The sequence below is a fragment of the Coturnix japonica genome, chromosome 24, assembly GCF_001577835.2.
Source record: "Coturnix japonica isolate 7356 chromosome 24, Coturnix japonica 2.1, whole genome shotgun sequence".
NCBI lineage: Eukaryota > Metazoa > Chordata > Aves > Galliformes > Phasianidae > Coturnix > Coturnix japonica.
In genome coordinates this window covers 1,400,809-1,419,268 of record NC_029539.1, presented here as the reverse complement: position 1 = coordinate 1,419,268, position 18,460 = coordinate 1,400,809, and the positions used below count along the sequence as shown (strand labels likewise).

General features: G+C 50.4%; 1 protein-coding gene across 2 annotated transcripts in view; it reads left to right on the top strand.

The window, feature by feature from the left end:
- SNX19 (sorting nexin 19) overlaps positions 1–18,460 on the top strand; it is an 89,338-nt gene that overhangs the window by 59,371 nt on the left and 11,507 nt on the right. For both annotated transcript variants that reach the window (XR_004309620.1, XR_004309619.1), the window contains exons 12-13: positions 7,593–7,748; positions 14,053–18,067. The gene's annotated coding sequence lies outside the window, so the exon portion shown is untranslated. The remainder of the gene's footprint in view (positions 1–7,592; positions 7,749–14,052; positions 18,068–18,460) is intronic.

Sequence of the window (18,460 nt, the reverse complement as noted above, 5' to 3'; positions counted from 1 at the left end):
GAGCCAGGTATGTGCAGCCCAGCCTGCAGGAAGAGCTTTTGCTGTGGTTTATTGGCAGCTCCTCAAAGCCTTATAATGAAGAAAGTGCTTGTGGTTCAATCCAAATGAATTTGTTGGTTTTTCTCAGCTAGTGAAATGTCTGGAGTGTTTCTTATCTTGCTTCAGGCGGTGGGGAATTGTTTGGTGTTTTTTTTTTCCATTCTGATGCAAACTGAATTGAAAAGATGGAAATTTGGAAGTGGAGATCTACTTCAGATCAGAAAATCATAGGCAATGGGAGGAACCAGCACTGGGATGGCTCACCCAAAATGTGTCCAGAAAGGACTATTTTTACTCCCTCCGGATCATCCCATTTCCTTTTGGAACAATTTGCAGAGCTGGTGTGAGCTCGTGCCTTTTGCTACTTGCATCCCATAGGCAGATGTACCTGATGTGGCCAGGCAGCATCTTCCCCTTATTTCCCCTCCATAGGGTCATGCTGAGAGCCCATTGTGTGCCAGCAGAGGGCGGTACTCAGCGATGCCCTGCTCAGAGCCTTTTTTAGGTCATTTTTCAACTCTTTTTTCTGGCCCTTCCTGTTTTTCTGGCAAGCCTGGCAGGAGAAGAGCACTGTGCTGCTGTGGCTGGGAGCTACCAGGAAGATGAAAACAAGGGAAACTTTTACCGGTGGCTCGAGCCATCCAAAAAAATCATTTTTTGCAGTGATTTGGAGCCACAGATATGTTTGGGAGCGGGCATCTCAATGGTGCCATTCATTGGGAGCCCACGGCCCTTATTGGGTCGGGATCCTTGTTGTATGGGGAGGTGGCATGGGCAAGGAGCAGTCACAGCTGCCCTTGGCAATCTCTTGTTAAAGCAGGGAGGGACTGCTGTAAGGTCCTGCTGGAGCAGGCACGGTGCCTCTCCTGATGTTTAAGCCTCATTTTAAGCCTCTGAAGGTGGAAAAGTTGGGACCTGGATGTGTGCTCCACTGGGACCAAAGGATATTTGTTTGCACAAAGCGGAGCTGAACAAGCAAAGGTGCCACCCAGAGCATCCTCCAGGTCCTCGATGGCGCATCCCAATGCTCAGATCCCAGCTCTGCCCTAGGATGTGCCGTCACCCATTTGCAATGGAGTGGCTTCGAGCAGGGATGTGTCCTTGTGGGTTGACCTGTGGGGTCTTTGGACCTTCAGCTTCTGCAGGCACATGAAATCAGCACCTGGCAGGAGTGGAGCTGGGGACTTGCTAAACTGGGAATGGAAACAATCTGCTGTTCAAGCACAGGGAGGGGGAAGACAAGATGGGGGGGTCCAAGGAAAAACAAATATTTTAATGTTTTCTGTTAGAAATGCCTACGCTGGATGTTTCTTCTCTCGCAAGGCTCAGGCGTATTCTTTTCAAAGGAAGCCTGAAACCTTTTAAAGAGAAATATCAAAGGAAATATTTCTTTTCGCTGACATTTTTCATAAAAACAAAATATATTTCTTGACAGGCCACGAAGTGACCCAGATCATCAATCCAAATGCAAACGGGCGTTCAGGAGAGCTTGCAAACATATCAAAGAGCTCTGGGCCAGGCCTTTCCTTTCCATTTTCACTGCAGCTGCTGCCATTGCTGTCAAGAAACATGAAAACAGGGCAGGGAAAATGCCTCCTTGTGTGTGGTTTTGACGTGAAGGCTTAGAAGAGCTGATTTTGTGCCTGTTTGCCTACACCCCTGTCCCTGGGCTGTTTGGAACAACAAGGTGTGTGTATATATATGTATATAGTGTTGAGCACAAGGCAGGACATCAGGCCATGTCACTTGTCTCCTTTCCCAACCATTTATCTCTGGGGTCCCAATTGCTTGTGTTGATGGTGTCTGTGCTCTGGATGGATGGAAAGCTTCTCCTGGCACTTTGTTAGCCGTGCTGGTAATGTTGCAGTAGCAATTAGCAGCTCATATCAGACCAGGGGCCCCACAGCACTGGGACCATCTAAGCAACAACCTAATCCCTATTACCTGTAAGTATCCATGTGAAATAATTCTTGCAAGGAAGGAGGAGATCTTTGTTGGTGTTCACTAAGCTCGTGTCAGTTCATCCACTAACCCTTGCAGTGACATGAGAGAATCATTCCCGGAACATGTTTCCAAATTGCTTAAGAAACTAAGCCCTAAATCCCACCAGCATTAAAGGCTCTTTGGCACTTGGGAAAATGTTACCCTTTTGGAGCCAAAAAGAGCCACAGTTTTCAGCTGTATCCTCCAATCTTAACAAAGGATTTGCTCGGTGAGCTGCAGAGCTGTGGGGATGTGGCACTGAGGGATGTGGGTATGGTGGGGTGGGGTGGGGTTGGATTGGGGATCTTCGTGGTGTCTGGGATGTGGCACAGGGGATGCGACCACCCCAAAACCCCTTCCTGGTCTGCATGGGGATGTGAGCAGCAGTTGCAGGACTCAGCAGTTGCAGTTCCCAGCCACGCTGAGCACTGGGGCTGAGAGGAGCTGCCCTTATCTCAGGGTATTAGCACTGCTATAAACCTGATAATGCTGGAGTTTCCCATAAAAATCCAAGAGGTGGGACTTCCATGGAACAGAGGTTTCTCAGCATTGGTGCCACATATGGAAATAGTGCAGAGGCTGCGTTTTCAGCCGCCACGACTGCAATTTGAAGAGAAAAAGAGAGGTATTCCAACTATTTTGTCTTTAAAAGGAAATACTGAATAACTTATGGATAAGACATTAACAGGCCTAGACCACTCGTGGTCGTTAAAGAGCCCTTGACACTATTTGTGGGAGGGGAACTGGGGGTGTTAGTCTTGGACTGCAGCCCAAATTCCAGTTTGAGGAAACACATCCCAACTACCTAAAATTCCACCTGCACTTGGACTCAGGTACCAGGCCTGTATGCCCAGCAGTCAGTGGGTCTGAAGCGTTGGGTTCCTCTGTACATCATCAGTGCTACCAGGGAGAAGAGCTGCCTCAATGAGCACAGTTTAGCTCAGGGTCTGGAGTTCATCCCCTTGCAGGGAAGTAAACCCCTCACTTTGGGGTAGGAATTATGGTTCTAACCTCAAGTCTTTAAAGGGAAGAGTTGTTCAGAGGTGGAACGGGTCCTGTGGTGGGAAGCTGTGATGCTTCATAATCAGAAATACAGGGAGCAAAGGGATAGTGGGGTTCGGCACACGTCTGGTCCAGCATCCCTGCTCCAGCTGCTGCTTTCTAATGATGTGCTGCCCCTGCTTCAGCCCTCACCTGCATCTTTGCACAGCGTTTGGTGTCTTTTCTAGGGAGGGTGTCATCAATGACCCTCATCTTCATGCCTTAAATATCCCCTCTCATCCTGCAGCCCTGTCTGCTCTGTGCAGCCACTGCTGCATTCCAGCCCAAAGGTGGCCCCATTGCAGCCATAGGAGCAGTGATGTGCACGGAGCAAGAATCCTTCCAGATGAAAGGTGGTGATAGTTGCAGACAGTTATTTTATCTTCCTCTGACTTTAAAGATAACACGCTACCAGCATGTGAAAGGGCATCATTTTTCTTCTCTGGGAGTTATGCTCTTGGTCCTGCTCCACCCCACGGGTTACAGCTTTGCAGTGAAGCTGTTATTACTTAAAAAGCAGATCAAATCACACATTCCCACCCTTTTTTTCACTTCATCTTCTCTAAGCCCCAGAACTGGCACACTCTGATGGCAGAGAGCAGCTTACCTTAGCAACCGCTCCCACAAATAGGGCTCAGGTTCCCAAGTGCACGGGGAATTGCAAAACTGGAGAGAAACTGTGTATTCAGATAGAAATGTTTTTCACACCTTGGCAAAGCAAATTTCGCCTTGACTTTCTGAGTAATGATGCACCGTCCTCTGCTATCACAGCTTTGCGTTTCATGCTGTCCCTGGAGGACTTTTCCTGCACATCTCAGTACTAACACTGCCATCCTGGTCCTGCAAATAGCAACCCAGCATCATCCCAACCTGACATCATCCCAACCCAATATTATCAATTGTAATGGGGTACTGAAGGCAGCTTTTCGTTCCTGCTCTGTTGCAGCCAGGAGATGTGTGAGTGTTCCTCTTCACCCAGCTATTTCCTCCTGGTTTTCTGCCCTCCTGTTATTTGTAGGAGGATGTTTGTGAAGATGCCATGTGCATTCCCATAGGAGCTGGTGCATTTGGGGGCAGGTTGGGGTGCTGGGGATGGGCTGGCCTTGCTATAAGCTATGAGAGGTTTCCATTTTCCACCTTCCAGGCAATCGCTGAGGAAAGAGATTGTCTCATTTTTTTGTGTATGTATATCTCGTCTCACAGTTGCCAAGGCAACACTGTATATGTTTGCAGGCTGGAAGGATCTGGGGATGGAAAATGAAGCCAGGGAGTGGACCGAGGAGAGAAGTCCAGCAGGAATTTTCCTCTGGTCTTTTGCGGCCGATTGGTTCCCACTAATTTAAGCCCCTCTCCTGGGATTAGTCATCAAATCTGAGATTTCCATTTTTATTATTTTAAATCAACCACGGCCGCTCCTGGGAGGCCGTTTTTCATGTTAGAAATTAACCTCACCGAGATTCAGCTGGTGGGGGCTGCGGGAGGGGAGCCAGCAGTGGGGTAATACCATAGAAACACAAACAAGGTACAACAGCTCTGCTTCCAGCCCTGCACAGGACACCTGTGTTGTCCCACTCATTGCATGTGCTCGGTTTTAGGGTTCCCCCGGCTCAAGGCATTGCTGGGGTGAACCTCATTTATTTTCCTCCCCTTTAGGGCCATGGGGCTGCAGAGGTGATGGTGTTCCTGGAGGGAATAAGGAGTTCTCCACCAGTGCTTTGTACAGGGACACGGAGCTGTGATGTTCTTTGTATGCATGGGGAGGGCACGGCGCAGCGCTCAGAGCAGCACACACAGCGTTATGGCAGAGCTTTTCAGCTGTTGGGAAAAAGGCTGTAAAACACAATTCCCACCATAAGCAGCCCTGTGGGTCCGGGGTACATCAAATCAGGTATTTTGCCTCTGGCAGCAACCAAAACCTGATGCGCGAGCGGATGGTAAACCCTCAACTAATCCCTTTAATTGTTTAATACCACAGCCAGTGAGGACGTTTTTTCTGATCCCATTAATCTTTGCTGTGAAGGAAAGGCTTCTGTAACCAGATCCATAGCTTGCAACCCCCTGGTTATTCCCATAATCTAAATATCCAGCTTTCTTTAGCCGCCCCCCTAGTACTGCAGGTTAGCAGGAGGGAGGGAAAAATGCTGCCTGCAGCCTTTAAACCCCCAAACTATCAAAAAAAAACCAAGACATAGCATGAGTCCATGCATCCCAAATGGAGCTGGGCAGCATCCCAATGGGAGATGGGCAGCATCCCTGTGCTGCTTGCCTGCACCCCACCTGCCCTCCAGCTCCATGAGCATCGCGTTCATACAAAGAGAAGGAAAGGAAGCACAGGAGGGAGGAGGAGAGGGTGTTTCTGGTATTGAGCAGCAGTGCAGGGCCATTTCTCTCGGCAGCTGACAGTGTAAATGCATTTCCTGGCAAGCAGCTCGCTCTGTATTAAAATTCTTGATGAAGATTATTAAAGTGTGTTTATGAAAAGCCTGCGAGTGCTTCTTGGACTCTGAGCTGGCTTTTCAAAATGAGATGTTTGGGTGCGGGCTGAGCGCTCGTGGGTTATTGAATCCAGCCTGCCCCAACCCCAAGGCACAGGGTGCAGCTGCCCATGCAGGCTGTGCAACCCCTCACCATGCCCAAGGCATTGCTGCAAAGACACTTAGGAGTGCTGCAAGATTTAAGGCAATGCTTGTGACCCCCTGAGCCCAGTTTGGGCTGCTGAGGTGTGATGGGAGATGTGGGGCCATGCTCCAGCCCCACTATAGTGCTGGAGCAGTGCACCCTGCTGTTTGTGCTGGCAGAGCTTTGGGAGATGTCTCTGCACTGGAGACAGAGCCCTCCTGTGCCACACACAGACAAGCATCCCACCCACCGTGCCAGCAACTCCACTGACACCTCGAGGTCCCCCAGCACCACCTGCACACACACACACACAGATGCATGCACACCCACCTTCATGTAATCCCTTGCACACGCATGCAGATGCACACACAGCTTCATACACACACATGCTGCATGCACACCCCGTGCACACCACAAGCAGCTTTGGCTGGGGGCTTGGCTCACTTTCCTGCATGCTTTCCCCTTCCAGCCTCAAGCAGGATTTTTAACATGGGAGACCAGGTTGTATATCTAAATATATGTCCTTTAAAAAAAGACGTTTCCAAGAACAATGGTGGAAGCAACCCAAAAATGTGCTAAAGGAGGACGAATGCATCAGGACTGGAGTCCAAGCAAAATATCGGAAGGGTGAATCAGAAAGGAGGGAAAAAAACAGGAACGTATGGAGCTTTTAAAAGTTGGGGTTTTTTTCCTCCTCCCCCCCCCTTTTTTTTAATGTTAATGGCAGCTTTTCAATTTGAGCTTCAAGTGCTGGAGAAATGTGTCAACGTCTGCTGCCCCCAGCCATATTTCGGAGGGGTGTAAAAGCATTGTTGTGGTGACATGTTCAAGGTGGTTTCAATCCGAGCCCTTTTTAGCCATTGCAAAAATGTCTCTGCTATTATTGTTATTAATTGGGCTCATTAATTTGTGTCCTGCACTTTCCTTCAGCTCTTCTGTCTCCGTGCAGAGTGATTCCCCCCGTGGTGTTTGATTAGTGGGGCTAATTAGAGCGTGCTCCCATGGGTTGGTATCAGCCATAGCCCCCCAGTCCCACTCAGCTGCAATTAGAAACAACCCATAGAATCATTCAGTTTGGAGAAGACCTCTCAGATCCCCAAATCCAACCCCAGCCCACCCCACTGTGCCCACTCCCATCTTAGCAGAGGTTGCAGCCTAAGGAGGGCTGATTGCAGAGGGAGAGACCATAAAATTAAAAAAAAAAAAGCAATAAAATCTTGGGTTTTATTGCACGAAACAGGAAGAAAATCAGTTCTCCAGACCAATCAGGATGGCCCAGGCAGAGGTGGGATCACTCCCAACTTCATACTTGGTGACTGCAGCATCCGTCAGGGGTACAGACAATCTGCGTCTCATTAATCATCCCATATAAACAGAGGGGGACTCTGTGGAGCAGAGCGGTGTCGCTGGATGAATGGCCTGCTCTTGGAAAATAAACATTTCCAACTCTGCCCCGCCGTTTATTTTTGCAGAATGCCTTTGCTGTGCTGCAGTGCTTTGCTGACAGCGGGACATGCAATGCCCTGGGACACCCCAGGCCCATCCCAGGAGGCCTGGAGTGATGCAGGGTGAGAAACGCCCCCATAGGATGGTATTTTGGTGGAGAAATTGGGGGTTTTCTTTTTTTCCCATCTACAAAAGGCTGCCAGGTGCAGGCTGGGATCTGTGCTCACCCAAACATGCCTTTAATTCTGATTTATTAAGATGGTTATTGTATACATGATTAGAAACATATTCCGGGAGATTTAAGGGCCTCGGAGCAGACGTGCAGCCATTACAGAGCTGTTAATCCTCTATAAATATGCTTTTAATCATGCCAGTATTTAACATTCGATAACTGTCCTATTAAATGTAACATATAGCTGGTGGCTTTGATAGCAAGAATGACAAGCTATTACTCTCTCCCACAGTCTCACTGACTTCTGCTGCTGAGGAAATACCCCCAAACCCACCAGTGGACGCTCACCCCAACCCTCACCCTCCCACCCCAAGGCTCCAAGTTGGTGCTTGGACCATCCTGTACAAGGATCATCAGCAGGAGAGGGATTTGCTGCAGGCTGTGGCAGGTGAGTGCCTGTTCACAGCTGGAAGGAGCCTATAGGGATCACCAAGTCCAGCTCCTTTTGTGGCTGCCTGCTTGTTCCTTAGCATCACTCACTGCATCTTCTGCCTTTGCTGGGGAGAAATTGCTCCCCAGCTCTCCCCAGCACACCACTCATCCCATACATCCCACAGAGCTTGGGGAAAAAGGGCGGCTGCCCTTTGCCATGCAGGAATCCCAGCATGAAATGATGTCTGTGGCACTGCTGGGTCCATGCCAAGGGCTGAGGTATCCCTGTCTGCCTTGGCTGTTGTGCTTCCTTTGTTGATGGTTCTACAAATTGATGCTTTTGTCCCCAAAACCACCCGGCTGTCCCTTGTCCGGGGCAGGACAAGGGGCCATTCTTCATGGAGAACAGTTGGGGATCTCATGGCGGGGTGCTGGCCTCCAGCCATCGCCTCCCACCACCCTCCACACCTCGGTCACAGCTGGGCCATGCCATCCATTGGGAGTGCCCTAAGGAGTGAGGGTTAAGGCCCCCAGCACTCCCAGCTCTGTTTCCAGCACCTCACCCCGTGCCTCGGTGCCTCTCCTCATGCTCTGAGCCAGGCAGGCACTTGGAGCAGGAGCTGTTTGCTTTGGCTCACAGCAGGCTTTGTGCAGCCGCCGGCCAGCTTTCCACAGCCCACCCTATGGACATCCCTCCCCGAGCACCTACCTGGGCTGCCGGCACCACCGCATATTTTGGCTGTGTTGTGCTGTTTCCGTGCCCAACCTTCCCCTGAAGATGTCAGCTGGGGGGGCTGCGAGGACCTGCCACCCCCTGCCCATCTCTCTGTGAGCCACCATTTCCAGTCCTGGAATATTCCCTGCATCTTTTTGCATCATTCTCTGTGGGCTGGGAGTGTGGATGCAGGCAACTGCATGAATGAGGATGCTCAGTGTGGAAAGAAAGGGGAAAATAAATCACAGCTGTGACTTTTAGCCCTTTGCAGTCAAAATAATGCGGGGTCTGAGAGGGGGCAGAGGCACAACTTGGTGCTGCTCACCTTCCCCGAGCACAATGCTTTCAGAATCCTGAATAGATGTTTTCAGCACATCGAAACCTGCCTGCAAAATGCTGTCTGGCAGAACTCTATTCAGCTGGAAAAACACCGGCTCGCTCTCGCTTTGAGTTATCTCTATGGACCTCATACAAAGTCTCATTTATTCTCTCCCTTTTCGGATGGCCTCCACTTCTCCATCTCCAGGCGTTCACAAATCACAATTTGCATCTCCAGCATCAGCGCTCAGCAAGAACTCTCTGTTTCATTTTGCTTCTGTTGCTGCCGTTTCTTCTGCCTTTTGATTCCCTCTTGGACGTCTTTGAGCTTTTTGCTGACTCTGAGAGCTAGAAAAGTGCTTTTTTTCTTTAGTGCTTCAGATGCTAATGAGATTTTTCAGCCCTAGCACATGAAATCAAGCAAGCATTTGGTGTCTGTCAGCTCCCAATGAACTTATCTGCACTGCAGTAGGGCTGGCTATGTTTAGGGCTATAACACAGCAGCACAAAGTCATTGTTATCCAGCGACCACACTGTGCTTTTTCTGTCCATGCTGGTACCTGGAGGGACAATTCTGCCCTCTCCAACTTAGTATTTTCCTGGGAGAAATCTGAGTGCAAACAAAATAAGTCAGTATTTCTATCTAGGGACATCTGGGGAGGTTCATTTTCTGCCGAGTGCAAAATGCTTTGACAGCTTCGTTCAGTTCTCACTTAGTTTATATCTCTGCTAAAGGAGCAGTGCTGCACTGCTCAGCTGCCCAGGGAGTAGGGGGTTACCATCCATCCATGGTGATGCTCCATAACCATGGGGATGTGGCACTGAGAGATGGTGGGGGTGGGTTGGGGTTGGACTCAGTGATCTTGGAGGTCTTTTCCAACCTTTATGATTCTGTGACTCCATGTGCTGCCGCCTGCAAACCAGGCCTTGTGCTGCTTTGGGATGGGGCTGTCTCCATCAGTGCTGGGCTGTGTGGGGGCTGTTTGAATGGGAAACCTTCTCTAGAAAACTCCTCCTGGCTGCAACTCGTCCTTACACCTCCTTCAGAGCCTCATATAGCTTCAGTCTGCTCCTAATGAAAGCAAGTCAAACCCTGCCTGCTTCCTACCACCCACAGGCAGTCAGTCCACCAGGCCCAATTCTGGCAATCTGGGCAGGGTTAAACCTACCCTTAACGCTACCGGCCCCTATAAAGAGTCTGACAACAAACCCCCCCAAAAGCATGAAGGACATCTATCCTTCCCCAGCACCTCCACCTTTCTGGTGCTGCCTGGCACCAAGAGATGGAAGCGCCCAAAGAAGGCTACAAGATTTCTTCATTGCAAAATCATTTTCCCTCCTTTGCCTTCGTTAAACCGCAGTGCACCCTTCGGTGTGAGGAAATGGCATCCACGTTCCTCTTTTACTGCTCACGAACTATTCGGTGATTAAGAAAACGGGGGAGCTGGGGGCACTCATTCTTGACCTTGGGGAAGGCAGGAGGCTTATAAAAGCTCTAAGTGCTGCAGAAATTACGAGGCAATTAAAAATCAGGGCCAGAGCTGGGCCTGGGGCAATAAAAACAAGAGGAACTGATGTCAGCCCCGTGCAGGGCGTGGGGACTCACAACCTGTTCAGCCCCAGCTGGAAATGCAGGAGCATTTATCTCAGTGTTTCCCAAAGCTGAGCTTGACTTTCCTGAGTTTCCAAGGGCCAATGAACCCCAAAATCAATGGAGATGTCAGTGTGAATTAGTAGGGTTCTAATCGCAGTGCTTGTTTCCTTTGGAGCTGGGTGTTTCCAAGAGTAGAAACTGATGTTCTCAGGTGAGGCTGTGCCAAACCCAGGGAGGTGGTGAGTCCCCATCCCTGCAGGGAGGGTGGATGTGGTACTGAGAGACATAGGCAGTGGGCATGGGATGGCTTGGTGATTGGAGATGAACCCAGTGGTCTTTTCCAACCTTAATGATCCTGTTCTCTTCTATGACCAGTGGTTGGGTTTTTCCTTCAGGTGTCAGTGACTTCTTGTGCAAACCTCTTGAGTTCAAGTGTGTGATGGCATGGAACGAATGCTGCTCTCTGCGTCCTCTTAGGAAAGTCCCAGAAAGTGTCACCTGGCTCTTAGGCCACACTGAGAACATTTGCCCATGTCCTCTGACCAGCTGTAAAACAGGACAAGACCAAAAAAGGAGAGTTGTTCAGTCTGCATTCGCTAAGCTCTCACCCAGCAGGTTTGCTCAGGTTTGGTCGTGTGTTTGCTGGTCTGCACTGGAGTGCTGGCAGGTTGAGAGCAATGTGGGTCTATTTCTTTGGCATAGAAAGGGCCCAGAACAGTGGGGTGTGAATCTTTCCATGGCAGGATTGTATTGCAGCATCTGCATTCACCCATTCTTTGCCATGTGCTCACGTGCAGGGGATGCTGGCACAGACAGCCTTAGCTGCAGCATGGAGACATGGCAATGCTTGCACCTGGAAAACCCAAACGTGCAAGTGGGAACCGCAGGCAGCCCACACTCAAACAGAACTGCAGGGGCCCTTTTTGGTGTCGAAGCACTCTGCAATATGGCAGCCCCAATGCACGGCCCCTCCACTGCCAGCCCCTCGCCCCAGGCTCTTGCAGCTCTGTTTTTACGGGCAGCTCGTTAGCTTCCCTGCTCATTCAGTTCAGGTTTGCTGGCTCTCGCTGGCATTTCCCTCCCTGTAAAACAAGAATGCACAAACACAGGGAGAGGGGTCCCAGCAAGGAGGGTGCACACGGGGAGCAGTGGGTCTGGGTTACCCCTAGGACTTGGAGAGGAGGATAGAGGGATTTACCTGGTGCCCTCACTGCCTTTAGCCCTTCCCATTCACCAGACACTCTACTTCTCTCCTGTTTCAAAGGCTGCATTAAAATCCCAGGCCCTACTGTGAGCGGTGTGGCTGAAGGTATGAAATCCAGCCTCGCTCCTTTGTTTCCTGAATGATTTTCATCCCAGCTCATGCTATCAGATTGGCTTTTTTTTTTTCTTCCCCCTTTTGCATTTTATGAATGAGTGTAATCCTTCAGCAGGAAGGGAGGTGTCAGCTCAGATGCTTTGGTCCTCATGTTTTGGTGGTCATTAATAACGCCTGCAGAGCTTTCTGGAAGTGTGAGCCAAAGGCTTGGGATGTAACAGCTTCCTAGTGGAAAAAGTGAGTTTCTTCCAAATCAAAAGGGCTCACAAAAACAACACCTGGTTTCTGATATCTTCTTTTCACTTCATTTCAAATGCTTTGCTCTGCTCTCGTAAAAAGAAAGGAAGAAAGAAACGTGAGTGTAAAGCATTATTGTACATCATTTGCCTTTGCCTTGTTTGAGGTGAGATTTTATATTCAGATCCGTATTTGTAATAGAGATGCCTGCTTTTAACAAGTCATTAGATACCAAAGGGAAATATTTGTGCCTGGTTAGCAGGGAGCAACGGCTCGCTGCCCAGATGGAGCATCCAATGGCACGCTGCCCAGATGGAGCACCGTGGCTATTTGTAGCTGGAAGGGAGGTTGCGTTAAGTCTTGCTGGAGCCAGGCTGTGCCCAAACAAGGGGAGCAGAGCCTCACCCCCTGCATGGCCCATCCTGGGGTACCCGAGCAGGGCTGTGTCCTTGGAGCCCTGTTCTGTGCTGTGCACACGGGAGCGATGCTCCCACCCGTGAATTCATTGCAGCTGTGTGCCTCCACCTTGTGATGGATCCCAGATGATTTCTCAGCCAGAGCAGTGCAGCCACTCGTGTTAGATTATAAACTGGAACTTTTACAGGCTGTATGTGGGGTTTGTGGCTTCCTTTCCCTCTCTCTGTCTCCAAAGTCCGTGTTTCTTAATAAATCATCCTCTAGCTTGAGCTGAGTCTTGCTGTTTTAAGTTTAACTAGCTTATTTTTTTGCTGATAAGCTGGACTTTGAATTCTTCCCAAGATCACGGGTTGGGGCCGGTAATATCGTGAAGGAGAGACTGTTAATCGTGATATATCACATGCCAATGGGAACGGCACGGAGCGCTTGCTACAAGCAGCTCGTTTCCCTTGTATCAGCATTTACAGGCAGAGCACTTGTATCTTGCAGAGGTGGTGGGAGGGAGGTCAGGTCTCCCACCAAATATGAATTATGTCTATTGTTGGAGCCAACTCAACAGAGTCACAGAGCAGAGCTCTAAGGTATGTGCAAAGGGCAGGGGAAAAATGGGCACCAAGTGGCAGGGAGATGTTCTGGTATGTGCCTATTTCTTACACAGTGTTGGTACAAAAGACTTATTAAGGCTTTGATCCTGACTTCACTCCTGATTTCTTCTCTTCCTCAGTCCAAAGAAACCCAAATCCACCCAAGGTTGGGGCTGAAGGGTGGGGTGGAACAAAGCTGGAGTGAAGTATATCTGCTACACCCTCTCGCTCTCTTTTATTCTTCTTTGCCACCACCCTGACAGCAAATAAATTTCTGTTCTTGACAGCTCCAAGCAAACACATTACATTCTCAGATCCATCATGCTCTGATCCTTGTTCTCACAGCCAGTGACCAAGTTCCTTTCACAGTATTGCCATTGACTTTGGCCAACTGCTCCCATGGCCACGCTGCTACACGGACATGTCTGCTCAGCACTCCTTGGAGTCCACAGCAAATCCCATCACATCCCATTGAGTTAATCTTCCAGAGGCCAGCGGAGGACATAGCACAGGTCATCCTTATCAGAGAAGCTTTTATCTGGCTCCTGCTCCTTTGCAGTGAGGGTGGGAGTTGGTCTGGGGCTTCCTGCAGTGAGAGCATCTTATTCAGTGCCCCATTGCTCCAGAGACAGTTCTCTGTGCTACAGGGATCAGACAGTTTGTCGCGTCAGAAAATCTTTTGCTGTGTGCCCAGCTGGGGGCTGGAGATCAGCCAGGGTCCCTCCGTGGGAAGGCAAAATGTGGAGACACGGTGAGGATGCACTCGGGGCTTTGCTCTCTTCATGGGAATCTGTCTCACTCTCCTTTTCCGTTTGTATTTCCTTTTTTTTTTGCCTTTTGGAGGCTATTTTGATTCAAAAAGATTCTGGTTTTTCTGGTCTGTAGTTCAGTTTTGTTTGTCTATAGGCCGTGTGCCAATGACGTCTGCCTTGTCCCGGCTGCTTTAGTCATACAGTCACAGAGTCATTCAGGTTGGGAAAGACCTCTCAGATCCTTAAGTCCAACCCCACTGTGCCCACTGCCCACATCCCTCAGTGCCACATCCCCATGGCTCTGGAACACCCCAGGGATGGTGACCCCCCAGTCCCTGGGCATCTGTGCAGTGAAACGTGAGGCCATTACCTCTCATTTTTGCAGGGCAAGACCATTTTGGCTGGCAGACCCCTCAGATGTGGGCTGTACAATCAATCCTGTTGGCAGGGATGCTGGCAGCATCCTCGGTGGCTCTGAGCAATTTGCTGATCGGACACATCCCATCGCCTTGCTACAGCATTGCTTTGTGGTTGAACCTCTGGGGTGAACTCCTTGAAGAAAGGAGAGCTTCATCACATATCTGCTGATGGATGGGTGTGTATTTACCTTGGCCTTCCCATCTCCTGGCTGTGGGTAGTTATCTGAGTGATGAATTCATCCATGCAAGGACCTTTGGATTGTGGGGGCAGAGGGGAAGCATCTATTACTTCGGTTTGGCACAGGGGGGAAGGAATAACAGAGAGGAGCCGGGTGGTGGTTGCACATCAAAGCCCATTTCTTGGCCTATCTCCTACATTTCATCTGGCCGTGGCGAAATTGCGGGCACAAGGAGCTGTCTTGCACATCCCAGCCTCGTGTCTGTGTCTGCAGGGGGAGAAAGGAATGTCTTGATTTCTGCATGCTGGGTGTGCTGCTCTCCTCCCTGCCTACCCTGCCAGGGATGCATTCTTACAGGGCAGAGGGCCCTGGGATCCCTCAGTCCCAGATCACTGCAGTGCCATCAGGAGCAGCATTGGGGTGCGTAGGCACTGCCAGCAGTGTGGGATCACTCGCTTTCCTCCTTCCCCCATCCTCAAAGCTCTCAGCATGTTCCCCATGAGGGGACCTTTTGCCAGCGTTGTGCAACACCGGCTGTGTTATCCTTGAACTTTGCTCAGCCTTTATTCAGTGCCACCAGGGGAAAGAGCATTGCTGGTTCCCGGTGCGCATCGCTATCAAAGCCCCATATCAGGCTTTGTTCTGTGTGCTGTCACCATGTTGTCCCTGGGGCAGCATCAGCACAGCCCTCCATCCATGCAGCTCCCTCAGCCCCTGGCTGCCAGCAGAGCTGTCTTGCAGTGCTCCAAAACACTGCTCCACCTCCCCAACACTGCTGGGTTCAGCTCTCCAAACTCTGCCTGTAGGTATCACCCGTCAAACCGGGGTGTCTGTTGTGCTGACTCAAATAGAAACTGGGAATTCTCCCTCCAGCAACGTATCAACCCAAGTGGGAAACACAAGACCCCTACAGACCCCTTTCTATGCCAAATTAACTCATGCATCCCCTCCCTGCCTGCCCAGCAGCCACCACAGTGCATCTCTTGTGTGCAGACGGCCATCCTCACCGTGGCATGGTGCGGTGCTCCTCGTGGGGTGGACAATGGCGTGGGCATGAATGGAGAATGCTCTCCTCTGTGGGGCTGACAACAGCACTCTGTTCCCAAGCAAATTGTCCTCGGGCTCCTGGGCACGTAGTGCTCCCACCCCACACAGCCCCTGCTGTGATCCCACTGCTGGCTGCTTGGGTTTCCTTACTGCTCCTCCGAAATGAGAAAAGACTGGAGGAGGTGAAACCATCTCAGCCTACTTGACAGAGCAGAGAGTCCAAATTGGCCACAAACCCTCAGGGCATGGTGGGTTTCAGCACTTTCTCATGGGTGTTGCTGAGAAGTAGGGTAGGAATTGGATGTGGGAGTCTAAGGTGGAAGTGAGGGGAAACACAGACTTTGAATGACAGAATATGTGAAGTGACAGAGCCCTTTTCTCCCTTTCCTACATTACTTTAAATGAAGAAGTTTTGAGGAGTGTCCAAACATAGACAACTTCAGCCCAAATGGAATTTTATCTCCCCCCCCAAATTTATGAGCCACTTAAGAAGAGAAGGCAGCAAGAAGAAACTGAAAGCCAGATGTAACCATAGCGTTGAATGGCTTTTAGCTCAGTGTCCGATTGCGTAGGGGCTCTCACTGGGAACATGGAGGTTTCTCCAATATCTGTAATAGGGCATTGAGGCTTCTGTGAACTTTTGGTCACTTGGTGCCTGGGCTGCTGCCCATCTCCAATGGGAGTGTCTGACCATCTCGTTCAACTCTTGCTATCAGCTGCTGGAATGAGGAAAAGGGAGCAGAAATTCCATGGATCACCACAAGCAGCACAGAGGGCACATCCTGAAAGCACAAAGAGTGAACTGATAAGCAGTGCCCCATGCACACAGCCACACACTGGCACCAGCTAATCTGCAAGCACAAGCCCACCTTTATGCCTTCTGCCACCCCATCTCCTTTGCTCCCAAAGGGACCAAACTCCCTTGCCACTAACACAGGGGTGTCCATGCACAGGACAGGCAGAGCAGCCCCTCTTGTCCCCCTGCCCTGCACCCCATACAGCATTAGGTCCTGGTGCTCTCCAGCGTGTTTAACTCCACTCTGTGTTTTGCCAGAGCCTGTTATTAAGAAATAAGGCTCTGCCTTTTTATCATTCCTCTGAGCGTCTGTCTGATGTCATTCTGTCTGGCAACCAAGCGATCAAAAAGGAGCTCCCCTGGGAGAAATTTCTCAAACAAACAGCCAGCAAGAAAAAAATAATACCCCATTAAATATAATAAAACACAAGAAACCACAGAGTCTCCCTGATAAATGGAAAGGCTGTGTAACCTAGACTGCAAACACACAAACCTTCTCCTACCACCCTGTGCAGGGCGGCTGCGTGCCCTGTGCTCACCTGGGGGATTTTCCTTAACCAAAGCTGTGTCACAGCCTGGGCTCACGTCAGCAGCGGTTCTGGCTCTTTGTGTTTTTAAGCAGGTTGGTTTTTCACTCTTGTATAAAGCACATGCAAAGCAAATTCTGGCTCTGCTCCTACATACTCCTTTCAGGGATGACGAACACCCCGCTGCCAATCCTTTGGAGCCCATGGGTTCTAGTTTGGGCTGCTCAGATTTCTCTTCCTCCCTTCTCCCTCCTTCCTTCATTTCTTGTGGTGTTGGAGCCCTGCTTGCAGCAATGGGCAAGGCTGAAGGAAGTCACAGAGTCATAGCATCATTTGAGTTGGACAGGACCCTTAAAGGCCATCTAGTCCAACTGCCCTGTCAGTGCAATCGAAGCAAAGCTCCCAGATGGGGGAACGAGCCCCTTGAATGCCAAGATATTTCACAGCCACAAAAAGGACGAAGCATTGACTCCAGTCTGGATTTGGAAAATGAAGACAAGAGGAATTTCTTGTTCAGTCTGTCAGAACAGAGTGTCTGAAAAGGAGCTGTCGTGGAACAGAGCGCGTGCAGTGATAACAGCCGCCCATCCGAGCTGGATGGCAGCTGACTGCTCTTGGATCCATCATGCACACATCTGTAGCTGAGATCCTCCTTTCCAAGGACAGGAGTGAGGCTGGTTGCACTCAGAGCAATGAAAAGATAAATTCAAGCTAAAGCAGTGCACACGTTTATATGTTCATGATGGGAACTGAGCTGTGTAGGGAAGTGGCAATTTTGCCATGCTCCTGCTGCACTTGCTGCAGGTGTGGCATTCACCCCAAGCCACACGTGGAACCCTGTTGGCTCTGCAGATGGAGGTGAGTCCCTGCCTCTTCCCACCATCTGCTGCTATGGGCTTCTCGGCTCCTGTCTTGCAGGACTGCTATCTCCCACGCTTGGCTCAGGGAGCTGAAAGGTTTTTCAATCATCTGCTAATGATAGGAGAGCAGCTTTTATTCCCTCTCTCCCCCAATCTTGGCAGGAAAGGTGGAATGTGGAGCTCGAAAGGAGCAGCCACCTTTCAGGCCAACAGCTGCTTTGGGGGATGGGTTAGATAAATGTGCTGGGTTTCCAATCAGCCCCACACACCCCAGTCAGAAGGCTTCACCAGAGCACGGCGTGGGGGAATGGCTGCTGATAACACCGTGTCCATCCCAGCCATCCCCACAAACATCCCTGGAGGAACCCACACCACCGGAGGGGACTGCAGTGACTCACAACCCGACCCGACCCCAATGGGCAGCGGTGCAGATGGCAGTGGGAAAACCAGGTCAGCGTGCATTGGAAAGAGCTGAAAGTCAGAGGGATCTCCTCCAAACCATCTCTTGCTGCTTTTGGATGCTGGGAGGAACCAATTCTGCATTGAAGCTCTTGGCACAAGGCAGGACCGAGGTGTGTTCTCCCCATGCCTTGTGGAGGGGGAGTGGGGATGCAGCCTGTCTGGGAATTTAGCTCTGGGTATTAAGGCTTCACCAACTGCCCATCGCTGCCTGCTGGCCAAGCAGGGTGGCAATGGCATGTGTGGGCCACCAAAGGGCAACCCCATGGTCTGTGGGTGTGAGATAAGTGGGGAAAAGTGTTCCTGGAAAGGAGATGCAACCCAGGGATGAGGATCTGCAGCCACCTATCTGGATAGGCTCTGGGGATGGGGAAGGGAAGGGAAGGGAAGGGAAGGGAAGGGAAGGGAAGGGAAGGGAAGGGAAGGGAAGCAGCTGGGATTGAATCCCATCTAGGCACTGCACAGCACAGCTCTGCTGTGGCCCAGTGAGCTGTAATCCTCCATGC